The sequence below is a fragment of the Mus caroli genome, unplaced genomic scaffold, assembly GCF_978045245.1.
Source record: "Mus caroli unplaced genomic scaffold, Mus_caroli_1 scaffold_16, whole genome shotgun sequence".
NCBI lineage: Eukaryota > Metazoa > Chordata > Mammalia > Rodentia > Muridae > Mus > Mus caroli.
Window position 1 is genome coordinate 73,833,934 of NW_028227271.1, and position 25,323 is coordinate 73,859,256.

Here is a 25,323-nt window from a genome sequence, read left to right on the forward strand (position 1 = left end):
TCTCTGTATATGAAAACTACACCTAACCAACCAATGGCTGAGTGATTTCAATCCAAGAACGTTTGCAAGGAAATACAAAGGACAAAAGGATTGGTAGAAGAATGGAATTCATTGATTTTTCCAAAGTGGGAAATTTCCCATTCTTTGTCCATAAGTAGAGTGTGATCATGCAATGGAAACTAAGTATGAAAATGGAACGTTATACCAGATTATAGATACATGTGGCCTCAAGAAATCTCAGAGCTGTACCCTCAGTGGACGAAGCTCTGTAAAGGGATGGCTGTCACCTACTGTCATGCTGTCCCTGACATTATGGTCTCTCTTAGGAACCAAAAGCCAAAATATACTCTTGCCAAAGACCAGCTTGGTTGGGGGTCCTTCGGAAAGGGTGTTTGGGAACTACTAAACAAAAGACTCAAAGTCAATCATGGAAACAAGCTGACAGCTCTGTAGACTGCTTGAGATGGCTCCCTAGACAGCTCTCTGTAGACAGCTCTTGGCTCTGTAGTCTGCTAGAGATAGCTTTCTGTTCGAGCCAGCTTTTTTCTTGAGATAGCTCTCTCTCTTTGAGACAGTATCTCTTGCTAGAAAAAAAAATTCTAAAGGCTCTCTGGATAGCTCAATGGGTTTTCTGACCAAAGTGAGAAAAGCTTCTGGAAAAAATCTGAAAGACCTGTGTTAGCTCTCTAAATAATCCTTGGGTTTTCTGTCCAAGGTCAGAAATCCTGTTAGAAAAATTCTAAAAGAGCTGTGTTTGCTCTCCAAGCAGTTCTCTCTGGGTAGCTCTCTCTTGCAAACCAAAGCTCAGTCTTTTACTTATATATGAATTCATTTATTCAACCAGGTTCACTTTTGATTATTCCATGAATCAGAATTTTATGACCTTAGCCCTCGATTCTTAGAAAAAGACAAGTACATGTTTTTAAAAAAAGACTGCAAATGAATTCAAAGATCTGCCTGCCTTTGTAAGCATAGAAAATAAGATAGATGGGTGAGATCCCATCCTCAGATTATCATTTCCATCCTGCCAGGACCTAAACCTAACCTCTCCCAGGCTGACCTTGAACTGAGGAATCTGCCTGCCTTTGTATCTTTCTGACAAACTGGCTTATTACTGCATCTTCGTTTGTTCTTTTAGGTCCGTTAAATTCCTCATACAATTCATATTACCTCCTTATATTGTGCATAGTTCAGAAATTATATATTTTTGAACTCATTTTTTTCAGAGTTCTTTCCCACAGTCATAAGGGCTGTACTTAAGGTAACAGTGTTTACCATTTTGCTAAGGATATTAGACACACCCTCATCCCCCAGACTCCACTTGTGATGTCTCTGGCTATCATGGAGTCATTAACCTTGGAAGAGAGGACATTCCCCAATAACCTTGGCAGAGAGACAATTTCCCGAAGGAGGAACATAAAGTAAATTATGTACATTATTATACAAACAAGCCTTGAGCCTATTGAATGCCAATACCCAAGGAGGCCCACACCCTGCTGGCTCTGCGCCAGGGGCAGTGACAGTGTTATACCACCCCTTCTGCACTGGCTATGGTCATGCAGGATTCAGTATACTCTTCCTCTCAGAATTTAATTTTGTCATGGTGTTTCATCCCAGCATCAGAGAAGAAATTAGTAGAATACTCTTAATATTTGTGCATTTCCTTACATGTAAATTATACCTCACAGGGGAAAAATGGAGATGAAAAAATAAAGATTAAAGTCTTGGCATGGCTACATGTGAGGAAATGTTTAGGGGAAGAACACTGGTATCTATGACTCTATAAAAAAGGTATCAACAAAATGCGGTCAGTAAGTGTCTGGAAATAGAGATAAAAAATTGATTATTAAATTGTGATAGAAAAATGCAATTAGTGATCATGTTAAATTTTTTCACAAGTTCCTTGTTCAATTATTTTAAATTGTTTTAATAGCTAACATTAAAAACATCAAATATTAGAAAATAATTATTTACAGTAAAGTTCCTGGCTTAAACATTTGACAAGGCATGTCAAAAGCAACATGTTCTCTATTACATCAGACTGATTTGTTAGCTCTGTGGAAAACAGTATGCATGAATATAACACACTTGAATAATACTTAGCAAAATGAATAAAATTATGGTTTCTGGGCAAGATAATGTGCAAAATAAATTTCACTGTATTGCAGACATGACCAAAACATTCATATGTACAGAGATTGGGAAATTGACTGTAAATGGCCAGATACTTCAATCTGTTCAAGATGTCTTTGTAGCAGTTGTGCAATTTTGGTGGTATAGTTCAAAGACACAAAAGCAGCCATAGAGATAAACCAAAACCAAGCAAACCTGCAAGCCAACAAAACCCAAAACCCATGAGCAGCATCAAGTCATTGTAGCTCACAGGGTTCATGGTGGGGTAAGAGAATGCTCCTCCCCTAGCAGCTGCTTCTGACTCATTAAACAGAGCATGGAGGAGGCTTTAGATTTCTCTACCCTGGCAACCAACCAACTTATGTCGTATCTTCAATGAGAGGGTCTTACCATGCAGTTCTGGTATTCAAATGAGAGCAATGGCAACAGCTGAAGTGTTCTGAGTAACTCAAGGGCCTCGCTGGCCAATGGCTGGTACTCCACACCTGACCCTGATACTCTCATCATCTATGGGTTCCCGAGAGGAACATTATCCACCCATGTGAGTCACCTCCATCCAAACATTTCTATTGCATTTTAAAATAAGCTTTGAAAACGATAGGTTTCTACATGGCTTTTTAATGCATCCTCAAGTTTTACTCTGACCCATACCTGCCTCTCCCCTTTCCACCCAACTCCATCCCAGCCTAAACCTTTCCGCACCTAGTATGCCCCAACTCTAGTTTCACAGTTCCAGTATTCTTTCTCTCCCTCCCTTAAGAGTTCTTCATTTCCCTCTCCTCTGATGGCTTCTTGTCTAGTTTCATGGCTTCAATATGCATTCTAAGCTATAGACACTAGCCTAAGAAGTGAGAGGTTGCAAATTGGGCAGGGGGTGGGTGGAAGAAGGGAGTAGCATTTGTCTTTCTGGATCTGGGTTACCTCACTTTGATCGTTTATTATTATTGTCATTTGGTTGACTCGAGAGCCCAGCTCTCCATTCAAACTTACTAAGAATCAAATACTCACAGTTCCGAGTTCCCTGAGTTCTTACTGAGTGCACTTTTAGTGGCCATGCAGAGTCATGACAGAGAGGATAAAGCAGTAGCTGCACACTTTGCTCACTGATCAAGAAACTGGTGTGGAAGACAGGAAGGCATAGCAGGGTAGAGGTCGGAGGAGCTTGTCCTGAAGGCCAGTGATTTTTTCAGATCTCCTTCCCCATTGCGAATGGCTCAGGCATCCACCTTCTAGGAATTCACAGTGTTGGTGGATTGTGGGCAGTGGACTAATGGGGAGCAGATGTTTGAGTGAGGACATCAGTCATAAAGACCTTCCGAAGAGAGACACAGTAAGAGCTTAATTTTATATTGGGGAGCAGATAAGCTCAGCATCTCTAGAAATATTAAAAAACAAATATCTAAAGCCCAAATCTAACACATCAGATCACTTTACAAATTGAACTTCATACTGAATGTGAAAAAAGAAAACTAATAAGTATATATGGTAAAAAAAATTTTAAAACTCAGTAAAGTTTAACATATATTAAACATTCAGTACTCTGTAAATCACAGAAAATCTTTAAGGATATTTGGCTGCATTATTTCCAAATACTATATGCTAACATATTGTTATTAGCTATAATTTCTTCAGAACTTGAATAAGTCAATTTTAGTGACCTTATGCCAGACTGCTATGAATGTATTTTCATATTCCCTCATTTCTTACATTTAGTTGATTTTATTTTGATTACATTTGAGAATTGATTTACTTTACCTGAGTTCTATCTACATTTCTGTGTTTGTACAATCAATATTCTTGTGAAACTCTTCTTCTTTTCTTTAGGCATATTTCCAGAGATGACATTGGAAGGATTGATTCAAGAGATAAAACTATTTTATTATTATCAACTCTTCTTTCCCCAAAATACAGTGTTGAGAAGAAGTCTGGCAAGTGTGCACAAATAAGTCACCTAAGGTTTTTCAGTGTCTGAATTTAATATTAAGACATACACAAGTCAACAAAGGTCTTAATAAGTTAGCTTATTTATTGTTTAAGAGAAATTAACATGACTATATAAAATCCATAAGTTGTACACTGACCAAGTGCAAAATAGATTGGAATGTAGAAAATTCTACACGTTAATAAAGCAATGTATATTAATTTTGTTGTTCCAATTTTTCTCAAGTAAAGTATAGAATTAACCTTCTTAAATATTAAAAATAATATCTACATATAAGTGGCTAATTTATTTTATGATGATCAAATGCACTTAAATAGAGCAGTAAAGAATAACAATATTTCTCAGTGGGTTATTTCCTCATTTAGAATATTTTCTGTGGATGAATAATTGAAAAAGCACCTTAGCTATTCTACTCTTAATGTCTTTATATTGGTTTTACAAAAATATAAACTTTTAAATCTAATTTGGATCCTATAAATCTCATAATTAACAACTCAATTTCTCTTTATATTGACATATATATCTATCATATAATAGATATAATTTCTATATCTATAATTTCTAAGGAAAAGGATTGAACAGTGTCCTGTATTGATAGAGCTTTCTCAAGTCCATTACATTCTGAAGAATATCTCACAGAATTGTTATTAAGGGTAACCAGCTAAGTTGTATTGAATGTTGTTATTATAACAGAATATACTGTAGCTACATCTGTATGTGAAAAATATGCATTTATGTAAATCTCCAGTGTAGGAATTGTGTCTGAGTATAGGAGAAACATTTGCATATATGCTAAATCTCATTGTATTGGTTTAATATCTCATAAAGCATATGTGTGTGAATATTTATTTATTTATTTTTCAGAACGGAAGAAGTTTTTAGACATAATTTCAGTACTTCATGACTTTGGTCCTGAGATTTGCATGAAATTGAGACTGTGACTATATCTTCTCATTTACTGTCATTTCCATGTAAATATACTTCACTACATAAAACCTGTTAAACACATCTTCCTTTTAAAGCTGGGGAAATGGGTAAACAGACACATTCTACATATAAGCAGTTCTTTTGTTCAATAAAATGTGGCAATAATATATTAATTTTACTGATACAATTTATATATCGAGTTTTTGTATAATTCGTTTCTGGATTAAAAAGTGTACAGAGTAGCTGTAGAAGAGCTTTATGCGTGGGAGAATAGAAAACGATAGTATTTTGTGAATACACACAACAGATTTTGTGTAGATTTTGTCTAGTGACTCAGTATTATGAAATACACTAAAATTAATCTTGAACAAATAGGCATAGAAATATACATTAGTGGAAAGTAGTATAATTTGGTATAATAAATAAAAATATTAGTTCACTCTTGGTGGAAGGAAAAGTATTGTTTTAAATTAACTTTATGTTTTACTCATTGAGGATCTGAATGAGAAATGTGTTTCTCTTCTATAGAGGACTTCTCTGCTCCAACTGGGAACACAGGCTAAACATCAGATGCACTGTGTTCTGGCTATGAACTGAAATCAATTTTGAAGTTTACAAAGACACTTTAATGAGAGGTATTGTGAGAACAAGTGATATATGATACCTTTACTGGATTGAAATCATCCATTTCTGTCTGTCTGTCATCTATCATTATCTATCATCTATCTGTGTGGCTGTACATACATGTACAAGTACACATACATACACACACACAAACACACTCACATATTTTTTACTGTTCACACACACATATTATTTCAAATTATTCTACATTTCCAACCAGCTTATGAAGAGGACACAAAGAAGGATGTGGAGGGGGATAAAATGGTATATATTGGTTTTTACTGCTATTTTCTCAGGTATGTATTTGAAGAATATGCATTGATTTGACTCAGTGAAAAGACACTGCTCCTGTAGAATTTGTATAAACCAGAGCCCATGTTTCTAACAGTAAATCCAGACTTGCCTTTGATTTCACTCTCCAAGTATGTGTGTGTGTGAAGGGAGATGCACGCATGTGTGAATCTTTATACATAAATATGCAGATGTATGAAGATCAGATTCTGTAGCTAAAAATCCTCTTCTAAATTTATTTTCTCCCCTATTTTGATTTCTTTCTTACTTATCTATGTATTCCCTTCAGTTCTATACTGTTACCCTAAGAAATAAGTAACCTTAAATAATGGAAGGAAAATCAATGCTGTAAGGAGATATTTGGAAATCATAGGGAATCAGGTTCAAATTTCATTTTCATTATTTCTCCACAGTGTCACCTTGAGAGAGTTTCAAACTCTCTGTGATTTACAGATGTCTTCTCCAGGATGACATTATAATAAACGTACAGTTGGGCATGAGAACAACTAGGCATTGGGTAGGCATTCGTTTCTTTATACTTAATCCATTTATTCCACATGCATACCACCTGTCCATTGGCTGCTTGACAGTGGCACAATTTCACTAATACATATGGATAAGTGAAGTGATTAATTACTCTCCATCAGCAGTGTAGAATGCTGGCTTTGTGAGACTCACTTCAGAACCAGTAATTTGGAAAGATGCTAACTGTGCTATCTTAGCATTGACTTAATGCCAAGCTTCAGGGCAATTAAAAGATGTAGAAGTATGCAGCCCACAACTACTGTCCGAATGCACTCTGTAAGTGACATGGGCCCTGGATAAATTACTACATGTCCTAGTTACATACCGTTGCTGAAAACAGTCTGGCCAAAAGCAACATATAGGACAATGGAGTTTACTTCATTTTATAGGTTAATGTCTATCACTGAGGAAGGTCAAGGCAGAAATTTGAAGCAGAAGCCATAGAGAAACGCTGCTTGCCAGCCTGCTTACAGTATCATGGGTTACTTGTTAGCTTTCTTATACAGCTCAAGACCAGCTGCCTAAAGAATGGTACCACCCACACTTGGCTGGGCCCTCCTACATCAACTTACCACGAAGACAACCTTCTACAGACAGGTACCAGATTAATCTGGTTTGGGGAGTCCCTCAATAGAGACAACCTTCTCAGTTGACTCTTGGCTGTGTAGTTGACAGTTAAAGCTAATAGGATGCTAGGCTATTGAAGAACTGATCACTTAAATAAATTATTGAAGTTTGAGATTTATGTGACAAATGCACAAAGCATTTTCCATTTTTAAAGATTGGCTGTCCCCCAAATCATTGATTAAAAAAGGTAATCCTTTTTGACATGTCCAGCCCTAAATGACAAAAGCAAACAAACAAACAAACCAAAAACCAAACAAAAACAAAACAAAAACAAACAAACAAACAAAACACCAGGAAAAAGCTATCAAGCTTATTATGGATCAATAATTTTTATAAGTGTTCATTCAAATGCTCACTAAACATACGAAACTCCAGTTCTTCCCAAGCCACATCCGATGCATGCAAAGCATTTGTGTGTTCACAGACCCTCCCCTGGTGCCCAGTGATGTGGGATTCATTATATAAACCAGGGAAGAGAGGCCAAACATGCTGGGGTCTGCCTGAGGCAGAGAAGGCTCATCCGTCTCCAAATGAGTGTATGAGTTCTGCTTACACTCAGAGGCAAAACAGAAGCATTTGAGTGTCCTTGGAGCAGCATAACCACAGGCATGCATGGTCTCAGAATTCTTTAGGTTGCAGGTCTGAAAGTGATGGTAGCCAGGCTGTACTCCCTCCAAGGGCTTCAGAAGAGGATCTTTGCCTTGTCTTTCTTCGTGTCCTCCTTGATGAAACTCTTCCCTCTCTACATTGCATCAATGCATTAGTCTGTGTCAGAAAGCTCTTTGCATATCAGAACACCACTCACATCGAGGGACTCTATAATCAGTCCAGTGGGATTTCACCCTAACATACCTTCACTGACCCTGTGTCAAGTTAAACCAAATACTGTGATAACCGGAGACAACTGTCTACTCGACAGAAGGTAGATCTCATACTTCGTTGCATTAATTGATGCAGAAAGATTCATCTTATTTGTGATGGGGCCATTCCCTTGACTGTGGATCTTGAACTACATAAAATGGAGAAAATGGAAAAATGGAAAATGGAGAAAATGGAAAAACACTTGCATGTGTTTGTCATTGTATGATTCCTGGTTTATGGATGTGACATGATCAACTGTTTCAAGGTCCTGCATGGAATTCCATGGAATGATGGACTAACTCCTTGAACTGTAAGCCAGGATAAACCCTTTCTCTCTTAATCTGTCATATTATTTCATCACAGCAATAGGGAAAAATACTCTACAGTACATATAAACATATTTTAGGGGACACCATTCAGTTTATAATGGGGATTAAATAATATGTTCTGTCTCCACTCCCCCATAAGCTGTGAAAGTACTGAAGTCTCCAAAACAGTGAGATTTCTGCGACTGGTAGTCTGTCTGCCTTTCCAGGCTTCATGTTTGATTTCTTCACAACAGCTAGAGTCCTTGCATTGTTGATCCACTGACAGTGATGCCTTATCAACAGAGGTCTCACAGTGACAAAGGCCCATCAACAGAAGCCTCCATTCAGAGAAGGTCACTTAAGATGATTGGAACAAAGGGAAATGAAGTGGAACTTCTGAAAGACAGAGTTGAAAATAAGAAAGCACTTCACACTGCCCAGAGATTCTGCTGACAGTAAATTCTATAAATAGCTGTAAAACCGATTTTCTAAAGTGAAATTCCTCTCATCCTCAACAATCAAATGCAAATGTCATACGAGGAAGGTTGTGCACAGACAAAAAAAAAAATACCCCAAGATTCAATTTCAAGCAAGGAGCAAGCAGATACTTAGGTTTTAGTGAAGAGCTGCAGGCCCCTCATTCCTTCTGAGAAGCTCCTCTGCCTCCAAGCCAGTGGACATTCTTTGAGAGGACCCAGAGAACTTGACCCTCACTCAAACTGGAGAAGCTAAGAAAGATGCTCTTTGGCTACAGACTGTGCCATTGTATGGGGAAGGTTTCTGAACAAGGTTCAAGCTTTATCAGAGAGCAGGTTGGAAAAAGAATATGGAGCTACTGGACCAAATGTAGATTATAAGCAGTGGCTCAGAGTTTAAGGGTTTCTGGGCAGAGAGATCCAGGGCACAGAGGAGTAGGCAGTAGGCACCTGTGGCACATATCACCAAGAGACTAGCGATAACATTTCCTTAGAGATGTTCGTCTTGATGCTAAGATGGTGGACTGCTGGTATCAGGGGGCCATTTACACAATATTCCAGAACTTTTCCTAATCTCAACCCCATTTCAGACATATATGCACATCTTGTTCTCTCAACATTCAGTGAGTTGCCCCATCATGGGTCCTGGAGGACCCCGTAATCCTTCTAGCTATTTTTACAGAAAAAGAGTAAAATAGTTTGTGAATTTGAATGAAACTGGAAGTTTTGAATTCTAAATGTGCCAAAAGTTACAAGTAACAAATTGGAAACTGGACATGATAATAGTTACCATATATTAAAAATCTAATGTCACTGAGCACCAATCTACTCAGCAGATACCATCACTGTTACAGTTAATACATCAAGTCACCTTTTGTTCCTTCTATTTGCAGAACATGAGAATTCAACCTAATAATGGGGAAGACCCTAGGGTGCCCATCACTGGTATGCGTGGATATGGTGACTCAACACAGATGGCAGGTATCCACCCAGGCACAAGAGTGAATACTTCAGTAAGTGACATGGTTGTCATGGACAGGGTATCCAAACAATGGACTTTCTTAAGTGGAATCTGGATTACAGGAATAGAGGGAAATGGGGACAATGTGTTCTTGATTGTGTTCCATGCCTTGTTTAGTCAAGGCACTATTACATTATGTAAGTAACTAATACACTCAGAGAGGGTGTATTGTACAAGGTTATGGCATTTAGTTTTCTTGACAATGATTAGAAATTGAAATGTGAAAGTGGCGCCCAAGTCAAGCCTTGGGAAAGTAATAGTTAAAAGAGAAAGCATCTCCTGAGTGGAGCAGAGGAAGGTAATGGTCAGTCAGGATCATTCTATTTATTTCAAGGCATGTAAAGATATGACATTTCTTTAAGAAGCAAGCTATTGTCTTGTCAATCAGTTCGCTGTCCCTACTTTGATGGCATATTAATTGACTGACTGCTTCCAATGAACTGTGAAGCATCTTCAGGCTTTGGCAGTCAGTGTGTGACACTGTATTGTTATTGGCTGCTCAGTCATCTTGCCAAGATTTGGAACATCTTTTCACCAAGATGCTAGTCTACGTTACCCCACATGACCTAGCAGAGGAAAGGGGTCCTACAGATGCTGGGACCCATCTGACAAACTCAGGAATGGAGGTGGGCATTCCCATGCCATAGACCAAATACAACATGGAGTTGAGTTTTAAACCACATGGTTTTTCTAAATAATAAGGACCCAGCCTTGACTCTCCCCAAAAGGAAAGTGACTTAATGAGTTAATAGGGTGCTCTGAGGTAATGGATTTTTCCATACATGCAAGTGATGACATCGTGATGTGCTTTTAATAGTCTTCATGTGTGACTGACTCTAGCTTCTATATTAAATTGAATTACTTATTGCTCGGCTATCTATTACCTGTTTCCTTCACCAGAATATGACCTCCCCAAGAGTGAGGGTAGTGGCTACCTCCATTCCTGCTGTATCTGCAAGATCTACCATCACAGTTGGCAAACAAGCATTTAATAAACACCAGCTGCCTAGAAGATAGCTGTCATTGGATCTCTGATCATAATGTCAGCCTAAGGAATTCATCATCTCTACCAGAGAGTATTATTTGCTATACTCCAAAGAACTTTTAGAAAGCCCTTTCTCTCTCAGAATTAGCATAAGCTGAATGTAGAATGCCCCTCTGCTGATTTAGCAAGGGCTATTCTGTCTGGACGATATAACACCCTATGCACACATCCCTCCTTTGCCTTTCTAACCCAATCTCATAACCTGAGTGGTGTTGAATACGGTGGGTTACCTGTTATACTCCAAGCCACATAGCATGCATCACTACCGACATTGCTAGGGATGAGATGCACGTCAAACTTGGATCACTCAGAGGTCCCACTGGTTAAAAGATAAAATCTTCACAAAGTGTCATTCCAGATGGCATCCCTACATTCCTGTTAACTAGTGTTAAGCTGAGTATCACACTCTGCAAGGAGCACTCAACACCTCCAGCTACGGTGCCAGGGAGTACACCTAAGCCTTTGAGAAGTGACTCACAGTGCCAGAGAGAGTCACACTGACAGTTATCACATCCGTTATCCAGTGTGTTAGTACAGAAGACAGGAAGCCAACACGTCCTGACCTAGCTCTGCTGAGTCAGCGTACATGACTGTCCTTACCGCAACTGTCACACAGCGTCACAACAAGTGTGAGGATCTGGAAAGAGACTTGTTTAAGGTCTCACAACAAGAATCTTTTAAACCGGCATTTGAATCATAAATGTATTCAGTCAGTGTGGTGGTTTGGATGAGAAATGTCTCTCATAGTCTTGTGCATATGGATATTTAGTCCTTAGTTGGTGACACCATTTGGGGAGGTTTAGGTGTTAAGGTTTTGCTAGAGGAATTATGTTATTGGGATAACTCCAACAAAATCCTATTTATATACAGCTTAACTGGAGATAACTTGTTTTCTTTAGGTAAATCTAACCATTATGTGTATGTAGTGTTGTGCATTTGACAACTCTGTTGTTATTTATTCTGCATTCTCATATTGCACGTGGCATGCTTAATCTCTTGCTCTCATCCATAGTTTGGTAGCAAAGCTATAGATAGCAAAAGGAGCTCAACTTTACAACTATGGTATAGTTCTCTTCTTCCACAAATGCAACTGAAGACAAAAGAGTATGAGTGCCTCATGGGTGGTGATGTTACCATTGCACCAGAGTAAAATACTGACTTCTCCCATCTGTCTACTAACCAGGATTGAGTCTGCTTAACTTCTGACTTAGCTGAGTTCAGGTGCATTCAGGATGGTATGGCCATACCAAAATACTGAACTCTCAGGTCATGTTGGGAATCTACACACCCCAACCTGAAATATGGCACTTCTGCCTGCTGTCTTTAATTAGTTAGGAGACCTCAAAAGCAATGTCTATAAGCTTATCTGCCCTCTTGTCTCTTGCCACTCCTTCTTCACCAAAGAAGTACCAGAAGCCACAGCTTTATTTCTGCAAAGTGGGTCATAGATACTCCAGGCAAGTCATAAGCCAAATCATGGTCAATCTCTCTCTTTCTTATTCATCCTTAAACACCCTCACTGCAGGGCTCCTTCCTCCACACAGAAGAAGAGAATGCAACAGTTTACTATTCCCCAGTCTATCCCTGTCAGATCCTAGCAGTTGTCAGTGACATTTCTCCTCCACCATCCATTCTTCCCACTTATATCAATACCATGGTTCTTTACTTGTGTTTTTACTTCTTTGTCTCTCGACACATGTACACACACACACACACACACACACACACACACACACACACACCTTGGATTGATTCAATGCATCACAATTTTTTTTTCTTTACTTGGCTTTTTCAAGCAATGTTGGTCATACTAGATGACAAAGTATGACAGATTTCTTCTCCTCGGGGCATGTTATCCAAAATGGAAAGCTTAGTCAACATTATCATTTATGTGATTCACATATTCAGGATCTAATATGTTTGCCTAAATCCTATTATAGACCTATTTTTAACTTGAAAATATAACTGATGAAGACATATTCAGATGAACAATACATGTGGATATAGACCATTCTTGAATTAAAAAGTAAAGGCTTTGGCATACACTCCTTGGTGCCCATATTGCTAAGTTAGCCATCCAATACCTACATAAATGCAACCAGTAGCCATAACATTCTAATGATCACCGTCGATGAGATCTATTCCACAGTCATTACAACGGTAATCCAGTAACCATGACATTCTAATGGTCACCGTCGATGAGATCTATTCCACAGTCATTACAACGGTAATCCTAGGCATAGTGGTGAAATCCAAGGCTGATTGCGTTTCAGAAAGGAATTGCAACATAGATTAGTTTATTTGAACGCTGTCATATGTTTGCATGGATAAGAATTCTCACATCCCTCTGGGCTATGTACTCAATGCCAGTAGAGACAAGATGACAAGCCAGGAAACAGAACAACCATAAAAAGGGCACATGAATTCAATATTTGCTTTCTTTATCCTAATCTTTCGACTATTATGGTTGACATCATTTTATTGCAATTCCCTGATTTAATGAAGAGAACATGCTGGTAAGTAGAAATGCATTTTATGGTTCACAAAGAGAAATTGAGTTGCTATGGAGAAATATAAACTAAAGCCAGATTAAAATTTTATGGTATGTCTTTAAAAATTTAGAAAACAAAATGTAATTTATAAACTCCTTCTAAATGCCAGGTATTCTCAAGATTCTCAGAAACTCAAACATTTTAGGTCATATAATTTAAAAAAGTTTTACTGCAAACAGGGAAGAGCTAGAAGAATCTTACTGGGTTTTGCCTCCCAGGAGATTATTTCATGAAGCTCAGTTTTGTTAAAACCTAAAGCCTATGTGATGTTAAAAGTATAATTACAATGTTTGAGTTACAGTTTTGTAATTTTTAAAATAACTTAATTTCATTCCATTAGTAAATATGTTTATTTCATTAACTTATATAGGTAGTCATTATGTGTTTTTCTGAGTCTGTGTTTGTATGTTTCTGTGTGTGTGTGCACACACGTGTGTTTGCACATGCATGTGTGTGCACATATACATGTGTTTGTGTACATGCGTACATGAATGTGTGCACACACATACACATTACATGTGTAAGCAGAGGGCAACTTTTGTGTGATGTGCGTCTCTCCTGTCATTTGCAGAGTGGATTTCAGGTTCTCAGACATTCTGGAACATCCTTTCACCCACTGAACTATCTTGCTACAGTGGCCTGTATTTTTGTATTTTTGTTGCAAATAAATATGTATGCCACCTGACTTTGATACCATTACAGTGGCTTGTCCATCAAACAGTGTTCAACTTTGTATTCAGTAAAGCTTACAATACCATCTTGTCTTGGGAGAAACTTTTCAAACAAGAAACCTAAACTGCTTGTGGGACTCATGGCTCTAGCTGCATATGTAGTAGAGGATGGCCTAGTTGGTCATAAATGGGAGGAGAGGCCCTTGGTCCTGTGAAGATGATATGCCCCAATATAGGGGACTTGCAGGGCCAGGAAGTGGGAGTGGGTGGGTTGGTGAGTAGGAGGAGGGGGAAGGGATGGGTGTTTTTGGAAACTAGGAAAGGGGATAACATTTGACATGTAAATAAAGAAAATATCTAATAAAAGAAGATAAAAAATAAACAAAAAAAAAAGAAAAAGTTTTCTCAGATTTGAAGAAGTTTGGAGTGCATACACATATTTGTTTCAAGGGCCTGTTTAAAGGGCATCCTAATACACACACAACACTGATCAATGTCAGACTGAAGGGAAAGCCTTCCAGAGGACAAGACTATAACGCAAACACCGGTGAGCCTTCCCTGTCAGTGCTCAAGGACCTGACTGCCTGCTGCCTTTTAGGCACTTCACAGGCATCCCAGAAGCTGCCAACAAGCCTGAGGAGAAAGTGGTACCCTTGCCACTTCATACTTTAGGAAACTAAAGCCACTTGCCAAAGTCCCCACAGCCAGAGTGGCAATGAAGTCTGGCATTGAAACCTAGATGCCCAGAACTTCAAATGCTGGGTCCTCAGCATGTGGCCTGTTGGATTCTGACAAGCACACCACTCCACCAACAAATAACAGTGCCATCACAAATTAACACGCAGATGCCAGAGAGCTGATGTTAGAGACTGGTTTCTAGTACTGAAACCCATACATTAACCATGATAACTCAGCCATGAGACTCCAAGCTGCCCAGTGTTTTTCAATAAGGTCTTACTGGAGAAAGATACACTGAGGATATAAAACTAAGTCATCTGTGAATTTACTGACACGTCATCACAATTTCTCCTAATTGTCTCATAATCCCCCATCACTGCAATATCCATCATTCTTATCATATCCTGTATGAGGTCTCTTCCAAAATACTCAGACTCTCAGACCAGCAAGGACCCAGCCATCAGTTGGGACAAATAAAACAAACTGTACTCTGAGAAGCTCTGTTCTTGTCCTAGATTTCAGGACCTTTAAAATGATTTATTTTTAACATTACCTTTACTTTTATGCCTTCCATTTCTGTCTCTCCCATATACATTCTCTTGCTCTCTTTCAAATTCACAGCCTTTCTCTCTCTCTCTCTCTCTCTCTATATATATATATATATATATATATATATATATATATATATATATATATATATATATATGTGTGTGTGTGTGTGTGTATAAATATGCATAAACTCTACCCATAAGTCTCACCGACATGACTACATAAACCTGAATTGAACAAGGACAGCAACAACATACATCCTAAAGTGGGTGCAGGAAAACCCAGCAGCCCTCCATACTACAAAAAGCACTAGAGGCAACTACGCAGGAGAAAGTCTTCCCCAGGGAAGAGCACACCAATTGGTTACCCAACACCAAGCTGTCAGCCCTGAAAGCTTTAACATTTTAAGGGAAGCAACAGAAAGAATTGAGTTCTTAAGTTCAAACTCTTTGTTCTCTATGAATATTTTCCATTGTATTTATCAGTTATATCAGCGTTAAATATAATTAGCTGTGTGTTTATGTGCTAAAAATAAATTTTGTTTATCTTCAAATCAAGTTTATCCTTTGGTGGAATCTTTTGATGGCTCCTAGCTACGTGTTAGGATGCAACAAGGCAGACTATAGATGACAGGAGACTTTGTGCATATTTTTTATTAAGTGACATTTTCAACTTATCATAAAAATAGTGTCTTTTTTATAGTATTACCTTTTTCAATCCTTTCTCAAAATAGAGTGTAGTTTATGAGTATGAAGACACCACCTGTTTGTAAAGAGTTTGTTCCCCCTTTTGCATCAAAACCCCCATGATGGTAGATTGAGAGTTATTCAAGACTTAAATGGGGCAGGCAGAGAATCAGTAGTCAGGTTTTACTTTTGTTTGCATTTGGAGCTGGCTTACAAGAATGCATAGCAGCAGTGCTGTTAAGACATCCAACTATACAGGACTGAAGGTGAACTGAGTTGCAGGAGGGAGTTGGATTCAGAAGCAGAACTGGGAATCAGTATGCTCCCCTCTGTGTGTCCATGGCGAAGCATGGTACAGAGAACCCTACTGATTTGCTGTCTTGACATACTGTCTCAAGGCAACATGTTGTCTGGACCCCTTTCTGGCTTTTTCCTGTTTACTAAATCATGGGATTACATGCTGACCATGCTCTTTCCATGGTTAGTGGGGAAGCTGTCTAAATGGCTTTTCGGGAGAAGCATCGTGCCAACACAGAATGAATATGTCCTATTCTGCTTTGGAGAGACTGCTCTCTATTTAGACTTCCAGGATGTGCCAGGGATTTTTGATTAAATGATAAAAGGTGGTGCTTCAAATCCCTCTAAGACAGCTTAGAATGTTCTGTGGTACCCAGTTCTTCCCGCCTCATCCCTCTCATCCTCCATCCTGACTCTTGGTTTACTATCTAACATGCCATTCTAGTCATGGTTATTTATTTCTCACGGGAGAGAGATTAAGAACATGAGGGGAAAATGACTTTTTGCTTTAAATAATAGTAACTAATGCTTATCAAGGAAGGTTTGTTCTGTTCAAAATTAAAGTGACCAGATGAAAAAGAGCTTAGCATTTTGATTTCCATCCAAACCCAGATAATGCTTGCTCAGGAGCCTTTGAGAAACAATATTAAGTCTGCCATTAGATTCTATCAGCATAAATCTTCCCCATTGGCAATGGGCACGCACTTCTTTATTATAAAAAAAACCTTGGTTTTACAGGCCAAGCGAACAAATAATCTAAATTAATACAGTTAAAAACAGTAAAACTTTTATCTGGTATTACATATTAGTCTGTGTATGGTACAGCAAGCACACGAATGCAAATTATAGTTCAGTTTTTACGCAGTTAGTCAAATAAGCACTTATTACCATCACTCACTCACAAGCTAATTCAATCATCTAGATGGTAGATTTTAATAGAGTCTACTTCTTCTTGATGTGCCTCAAGGGATTAAGAATTGTTTGCATCACGGAGGCAGCATTGGTTTTAGCCATGCATAAATGTACTCAGCCCTGAGTGTTTGCAAAGGAGGGAGGGCTCAGTGGATAGACTCAAGAAAACTTACAGGGATATTCATTACATTTACCTGATACTCCTAGTGATTTCGAGATGACCTTGGCCATATTCAGATATAGCTTTTAGTGTATTCAGAGCTCTTGTTCTCCTGGTCCCATAAACAGAAAGGATGATTGAATTATGTGTGATTTGCCCATGTTCCAATGCTGCTTCCCCTACCTGTCTGCTCAGGCAGGAACCTTCTTTCTCCTTAAGACAGATCACATCCACATATCTAGTGGGGAGCCATAGGTGCTTAAGGCCTGTGTAGAAATACCCTTAAACACTCAACCCTAGGGGCTCCTGATTATCAGGAGACTCGGGTACAGCTTGGGTAGATGCTATGGGGATACTACTGACTCCTATGTAGTATTAGAGGTAAAAGTCTAAAGTGATCCATTTATTTATTTATTTTTCTATTTATTTATTTATTTACTGGTGTTATTATTTCACTACATAATTTATAGAGTTAAGAACTTTATACAGGTTACAGGAAGGAGGCTCATTCTGATAAGGCACTTGCAGAAAAATGATTATCAGGACCATGTAGTGGAAAGAGAAGCATGGATTCTGGCCTCCACAAGTGGGCATAGCATTTGTATGAGAAACACACACATACCCACCCACCCACCCACACCCACACCCACACCCACACCCATCCACACACACACACACACACACACACACACTCTAAATAAATCTTTAAAAAAGAATTTAAGTAATATAGTACAAATTTCTTTCATGGATAATAATAATTGGTTTTTCATAGCATAAACACTACCAGCCTAAGTTTTATTTAAAACTTTGTTTCTGTACACACAGTCATGGGATTAGGTATTACTTTTTGTAGAAAAATAAGGAGAGGTTTTATTTTGTTATTAACATGTTGAAATAGAAAAGGGATTTATCTCTCTTTTTATGGGTAAGAACAGAAACACCAAAAATCCATGTAGCTGTATTGCCTGCTATGCAGGAACACGCACTGCCAGGTACCTCTGTTCTAAGAATGGAACTTATATCTGGGTTAGTCATTTACTTGTACACTGAAACATGCAGGAATATAATAATTAATGTTTAATAATAATAAAAATATTCATACATCATACATTTCTATATGGAAAGAGTATAGATATACATAGCAGTATACATTTAATTAACATTGTATTTCAGCTTAGCTCTTCATGGCTGTACAGATACGTTAAAGCCAATGTCACATTGCAACTGCCGGTATGTGGAAAGCCGTGCAGCGAGCAATCGCTGTGGAGAGCCGTTGGCCTCCGCTGTGACAAACTAGTAAACAAGCCTTGTGCGCAAGTGCGAGAGTGAACTCACTCCTAGTCACTGCCCATTCTCGGGGTGTAATAGTGGTGTGATGGGCGAGCAATGAATCAAGAGCTGTCACGCCACATCAGGTGCTGAAACGTCATGGCTGAGTGCTATATAAGGGACTCCATTTTCTGGGGTCGGGATCTTCCTGAGAAGTAAGCAATAAAGCTTTGCTGCAGAAGATTCCGGTTGTCCTGAGTGTGTTCTTGCCGGCGGGGACAAAAGCTCGGGATACCCGTAACTAAATTTAGATAGCTTCTCACAGGTAACACACATGGAGTTGGCGCACTGATGAAACAACTAAGACTTAACAAAATCTAATCAAATTGTCTTCTTTTTTTTTTTCATTGTAAACGCAATACTTGCAATTTTGATGAAGCTGGACCTTTCTCACAAAGCACTATTTCAATGCTCATTGTTTTTCATAGAGTTCTCAATCCTTCAGCAACAGGCTTAGTTCTTGACTTAACTATTTGTATCCCAAATAGTTCATTTATAAATATAGCTTCCTCTCTCTCTCTCTCTCTCCCTCCCTCTCTCTCTCTCTACACACACACACACACACACACACACACACACACACACACACACAAATGTGTATAACAAATATACAAGATCAGCAAGACCAAAGCATTCCTTACCATGGTTTACAAAATCTTTTTTTTTTACTATTTATTTATTTATTTATTTATTTATTTATTTATTTATGAAGACATGGTTTCTCTGTCTATATCTGGCTGCCCTGGAACTCACTCTGAAGACCAGGGTCCACCTGCCTCTGCCTTCCAATTGCTAGGATTAAGGGCATGTGTCATCATCGCCTGGCTGACCTAATCTAATACTACATAGAGGTAATAGGATGACTGATAGACTTCAAAGCATCTTTGGAAACAATAGTCAAAGAAGAAATAGAAACATGGAGCAGCATGGGAAAAACTCAAAAGGAGACATTCAGTAGCCAAGCTTGAACTTTACATCTAATACTATGCACCTGTTTCTATAACTCCATCCTATTTAGAAATTTGATTTGATTTGTGTGTGTATATAAATGGTGACACACTAAATTAGAGACCTCTTATATTTTAATACTGACAGCTGTACTTATGAATGAAAACTCAAAACATAAGTTTTTATGTTGTTAAAGGGTAAGGGGTTCTATCCAGGCTATTTCAGGTTCACTGCTCTGCTAGAGTCCTTGAGCCTTTGTATTTGCTCCTTCAAAGATGGATTACTGCTCTTCTTCCTGTAGAATTCCTTGCTCAATAGTTACTGCTACTGACTGTTGTGCACACAATGCAACCCTCCCTGGCTCTCATTTCAAGTTCTATTCTAATGTTCTTTGTAGTTCTTCACTTCTTTCTAGGTGTAGTCTTTAAGGTAGGGGCTTTCCTTCTTGTTTATTGATGGACCACAGAACAAAAGCACATCTGATGGGCATGTAGCCATGTGTTGAATAGATATGTGTCTGATCAGAACAGTGCACCATTTTCCTATGTACCTTCAGATATGCTTGGAATGCAGAGAGCACAGCTCACTACAAACTAATTCATTGCTATGTTATGTTATGTTATGTTATGATGTTAAACAACTAACAACAGAAAATCAGAATAAGCCAGATAGAAAAATTTCAGTAAGAAGATGGTCAGGGGTTTCTTATAAAATTAAATTAGAACTGAATATGCCCCAACGAAACAGTTTTCTTACTTTAAGCTACTTTCATTTAGAATGCTGTAAGGTCAGAGGCCAAAGGTTTTGGTTACTATGGAATTTGCTATTGACCCAACTCACAGGGAGCAGATTTTATCTCCAATGAGCAAATATCATAAAATCTTTCCCTTCCAAACTGCAATAGTTTTTTTTTTTTTGGATAATTTAACTAGAACTTCTCACAAATAACTAAGCCAGATAAATGTATTTAGAGAACAATCAAATCGTCATGCTCACAATTGGGTGAAATTATTTTCTAAGACATGATTGTAGATTATAAAGATGGGCTTATTGTTTCTGGGAAATTCTGTAAAACCTTTATGTAGAATAGAGATAAAGCTCAATATTTATCCAATAATATAGTGGTATTAACTTTACTACTTCATAATTAGTCTCCAAATGATACTTCATGCCCGAGGTGACGGCAAGTTCTATGGTTGTGTTAGGTTCAATGGTGGTGGCTGACATCGCAAGTGGTAAGTAGGGGAGAGGGTGATTTCACCGTCTTCATAGAGGGTTACTGGGGCATGAATAGCCACCCTGTGTCTGAAGGCATGGCTTGATACTCATACCAATCCAAGGACATAAATGCCCGGCCAAATCAAACAGCTGAGGGCCACAAAGGCCACAGCTCCAATTCTGAAGTATCATTAGTGAGTTTGTTACTCCTCGCTTTTGATGCTCAGTTGGGCATAAGGCTCAGATAAGTTCTCTCTCTCCTCGAGGCATGGCATGACTTCTTAGTGTTCTGTCTGAATCGACTGACTATAGCACACTGATAAATGCCAGACATTTCTTGCCCGGGGCCCTGGACTGGTCTCCTCTGGCTCTTCTGCCCTTTGCTGCTCATTCCTTGTTGTGGTAGTAAATTGAAATCTGATGGGTGACAATGTTTGCCATTTGTAGCTTCAGGCTGTATTCTTAGGACATCAGAGTTACATCCAGGAATGAAGTATTGTCTAATCTTATTCTACAGAACAATCAGGATAATATAGAAAGGGGCTACAAGAAAAATATCAAAAAACATTCTATGAGACCAAAAGGAAAGGAATAAAAAGAAAGACAACGTTAGAAATATAAATGAGAGCTAAACTCTATTACTGGGATCTGAAAAGCATTTTATTTTGATGATATATCCTGTGAATATCGACAAAGAAATGAGCTTCTACGATTCTAATCTGTGTCTTTCTTAACACAGGTCTGTAGCAAACAATTACAGCCCAGAGAAACAAGAAAAGCACAACAAACTTAGCCAACCAGAGGCCTCCTCTGTCCCACATGGACTTTGCCCATATGTCTCCCTCTTTCCTTTTTTGCATGGTCTTCAGTCTTGATTTCAAGTGTGGACTACCCATCAATCTTGGTTTTACACTTAAAACTCAATAAAATATGCTTGCCATTCCTCTCAAAGATTAATCACACAAGTCCAGCATAATAGCTTTGCCAGTTTAAATGCTTCATCTTCAACATTTCATTTAGAATGGACTGTAATTATATTATACTGCTTCTGGCCAGTTAGAAAAATATATTTAAATAATAACCCTATTTTGGTATGTGATACACTCTTAGGAGTGTTCCCCATGTTGATTTATGTACAACATTGAACGTGGACTTATAAGTAACTTCAGAACTCAGAGTCATTTGTTTATTTACCCACCCATGTATCTCTTAAACTGTATAGTCACATAAATATGAATAAATTCAACCCCACAAATAATTGTTCTTGAATTGTTTTAGCTCTTTGTATTCCATCTTTCTGTCTCATCTTTTACTTTTCATTTGTTTATTTGTTCCAGTTTGGTGGTGCTCATCATCAAAGCTGAGGTCTGAGCATATCGGGCAATATTCTGTCAATGAGCTACATCTCAATCAGACCTCCAATTTATATTTATAAAGAGAAAAATTACTGTAGACCATTGCTCTCTCAAGTTCATGACCATGCATATGTTTAAACATGCTTCCCGTGATATGGGACTGTGAACCATAAGATCTACTTACAGTTATATGATCCTCCTCAGTGTGAGAAGAAAATGGTGTTTGGCCTCCCTTCCTACGTCCCACGTCTTGGGTTAGTCATTGTTAGAAGGGCAGTACAGTTAAATCAAAGGGCCATCTTTTGGAATAGCTGTGCTGTATATCCCAGAATACATGCATACATGTGTTTTTGATATTAAGAAGTAATTGATCTTAAGCAGCTTTTATACTTCTGTGACTCAGCAAGCAGAAGTACTGACCCAGTTTCTTATGGTTTTCCAAAACAAACTGGAAAGCACTGGGCAAAACATGCAGGTGTGTACAAGCTACAGAGTCGGCCAGGTCCGAGTCGCTCGGAAATGTTCCTCATGAACAGGATTTTATTTGTAAATGAGAGTGAAGGATTTCTGGTTTCTTCCATTTCCTACTGATTCCTGGGATAAGTTCTTTGAAGAGATTGCCAATATCAAGGTCAATCCTAAAGAAATTTGAAGTAATCACTTTGGGCTAAGTTTTGATAATGAGTGGTGAGCTGATGCTAAAATTGACTTCTGAGCATATGTGTAAAGAACATTACTAAAACTTACAATGCTAAGTGTTTTATTCACTCATTAGTCAGATACTAACTGATTGTTTAACATGTGACTAGACTTTTAGTCACTGTAGAATTCTATCATAAATAAAATAGGCAATACTACTCCTTTAACCAAGAAAGAAAATAAATGAATATATATATGTATATATATATATATATATATACATATATATACACACACATATATATACATATATATGCATATACATATACATATATTAGAAGAAAGTGCTTTTAAAAGGAAAAAGGGACAGTAGAGTCAAGGGTTTGGTTCTAAATAAAATACAGCCCCTGCATCTATAGCTCAGGAAATATTTCAGAAGGGGTGCAGAAAGACTGTAAGAGCCAGAATATCAGGGAGTGCTGTGAAATGGTTCCTCCTAGAAACAGGCACATAAAAAAGACTGGAACAATAGCAGCATCAATGCACAAGCTCACGTGGAGTGGTTAAATTTTCATGGGGTCCACTCCTAGAAAAAGAACTACAGGCAACTAACTAATGACTGCTGGGAGGAGGAGAACTTGTCTCTCCCAGGGATGAAGAGAGCTTGTAACTCATCTTTCCCAGGGATGAGGCCCCTTATTTGTTGACCCAAGCATAGTCATCAGCCCTGGAACCATATACACACAAACAACAAAACAGACTCAGCAAGGCATACTTACATAACTGTGTATACATATACGCAATATACATACAAGCATATATGTATCACAATAATAACCAAAGAAAAAGAGGCAATTAACTAGAGAGTGGGGACATGAGAGGGGTTTGGGAGAGGTTAGGTGGGAGGAGCCAGATGGAAGGAAGGGAGGGGATAAAGTGATAGAATTCCATTTCAATTAAAAATATTACATGGTATGTGGGAGAGAGGCTTTACTGAGCAGAGATATTAGGGAGAAGATAAGGCAAGCCAATCATGGCAGAAGGAAAAATGATTAAGTCTTTGAAATTTCTCAGACCTCAAGATGCAATGGGTCTGCAGGCTAGTGTTGTCCACCGTCAGAAGATGACATCAGTGGGCAAAGGCTTCAGGCGGCTAGATACAAGGGTGGCCACTGCCATGACTTTCACAGTTACTCTGCTCTTAGGGAGCCAGAATGCTCCTGGCAAACTAGCTAGTGAAGAGATCCAAGGTCTGTTTTGTTTGTTGTTGTTGCTGTTGTTTTTGTTTTTTGGGTTTTTTTTTTTTGTTGTTTAAAAAAATGAAGATACTTGTGCTGAAATCGGCCCACTGGACCACCTGAAGCTCACAGGGTGTTCTGGAACCCAAGCACCTGCCAGTGATTAGTGAGAAGTGGCTGGTCCTGGACAGACACATGGAAACAGGGGTGGCAAGATTGGCTACTTAATAAACTAGAGTTTAAGAAGTAAAAATTGGTTTGTTGTGGGTTGCCCTGGTGCTGTCTGAATTCTGATGTTAATTCTGCTTCCTCAAAAGGGGCTGCCCCAAGGACAAGTGGATCACATTCTCTGGTGATTTCATGTGAAACTTCTCTCCATTCTAACTGGTCAAAGAAAGGCTAGAGCCTATGATTGGGCAGGGGAAGGGAAAGGTGGGACTGAAGGTTTTAGAGAGTGGGAGAAGAGAAAAGGGAGGTGGAAGGAAGATGGAGCAGAACCACATGGGCTGTAGAAGCCACAAGTAGCAAGGGATCTCATAGGCAGGGAATCGCTTAGTCTACGGGTAGTTCTGGCAATCTAGGCATACAACTTATAAATGTAATAACTGGGTTGTGTGTGCTTCTATACGGGCTAATTAGGCTTGGAGATTACTGCTACACTGGCTCATGAATCCTACTAGCTGAAAGTCTGGGGACACTGCAAGTAGTGACTTTGATGTGAGAATCCACTCACTGTGACTTTATTTTACAAACACAAATGTGTGGAAGACAAATCTGATAACCTAGGTACTAGGAGTGAGGGGGATATCTTCCTGCTTTGCTTTTCCCAAATGTTTTTCTCCGTTCTATCGTTTTCTTTACGTTTTTGAAAGCATCCCTGGAAAGAACCCAGATGCCCCTCAACAGAGGATTAGATACAGAAAATGTGGTACATTTACACAATGGAGTACTACTCAGCTATTAGAAAGAATGAATTTATGAAATTCCTAGGCAAATGGATGGACCTGGAGGGCATCATCTTGAGTGAGGTAACACAATCACAAAGGAACTCACACAATATGTACTCACTGATAAGTGGATATTAGCCCAGAAACTTAGGATACCCAAGATATAAGATACAATTTGCTAAACACATGAAACTCAAGAAGAATGAAGACCAAAGTGTGGACACTGTGCCCCTTCTTGGAATTGGGAACAAAACACCCATGGAAGGAGTTACAGAGACAAAGTTTGGAGCTGAGACAAAAGGATGGACCATCTAGAGACTGCCATATCCAGAGATCCATCCCATGATCAGCATCCAAATGCTGA

At 38.6% G+C, this 25,323-nt stretch overlaps 1 protein-coding gene and 1 non-coding gene across 4 annotated transcripts in view; both read right to left on the reverse strand.

Moving 5' to 3' along the window:
• Ctnnd2 (catenin delta 2) overlaps positions 1–25,323 on the reverse strand; it is an 810,770-nt gene that overhangs the window by 399,844 nt on the left and 385,603 nt on the right. The window lies entirely within an intron of this gene.
• Positions 698–759, reverse strand: LOC115029438 (U7 small nuclear RNA). Its single transcript, XR_003835016.2, has one exon. It is a non-coding gene; the product is annotated as a U7 small nuclear RNA (small nuclear RNA).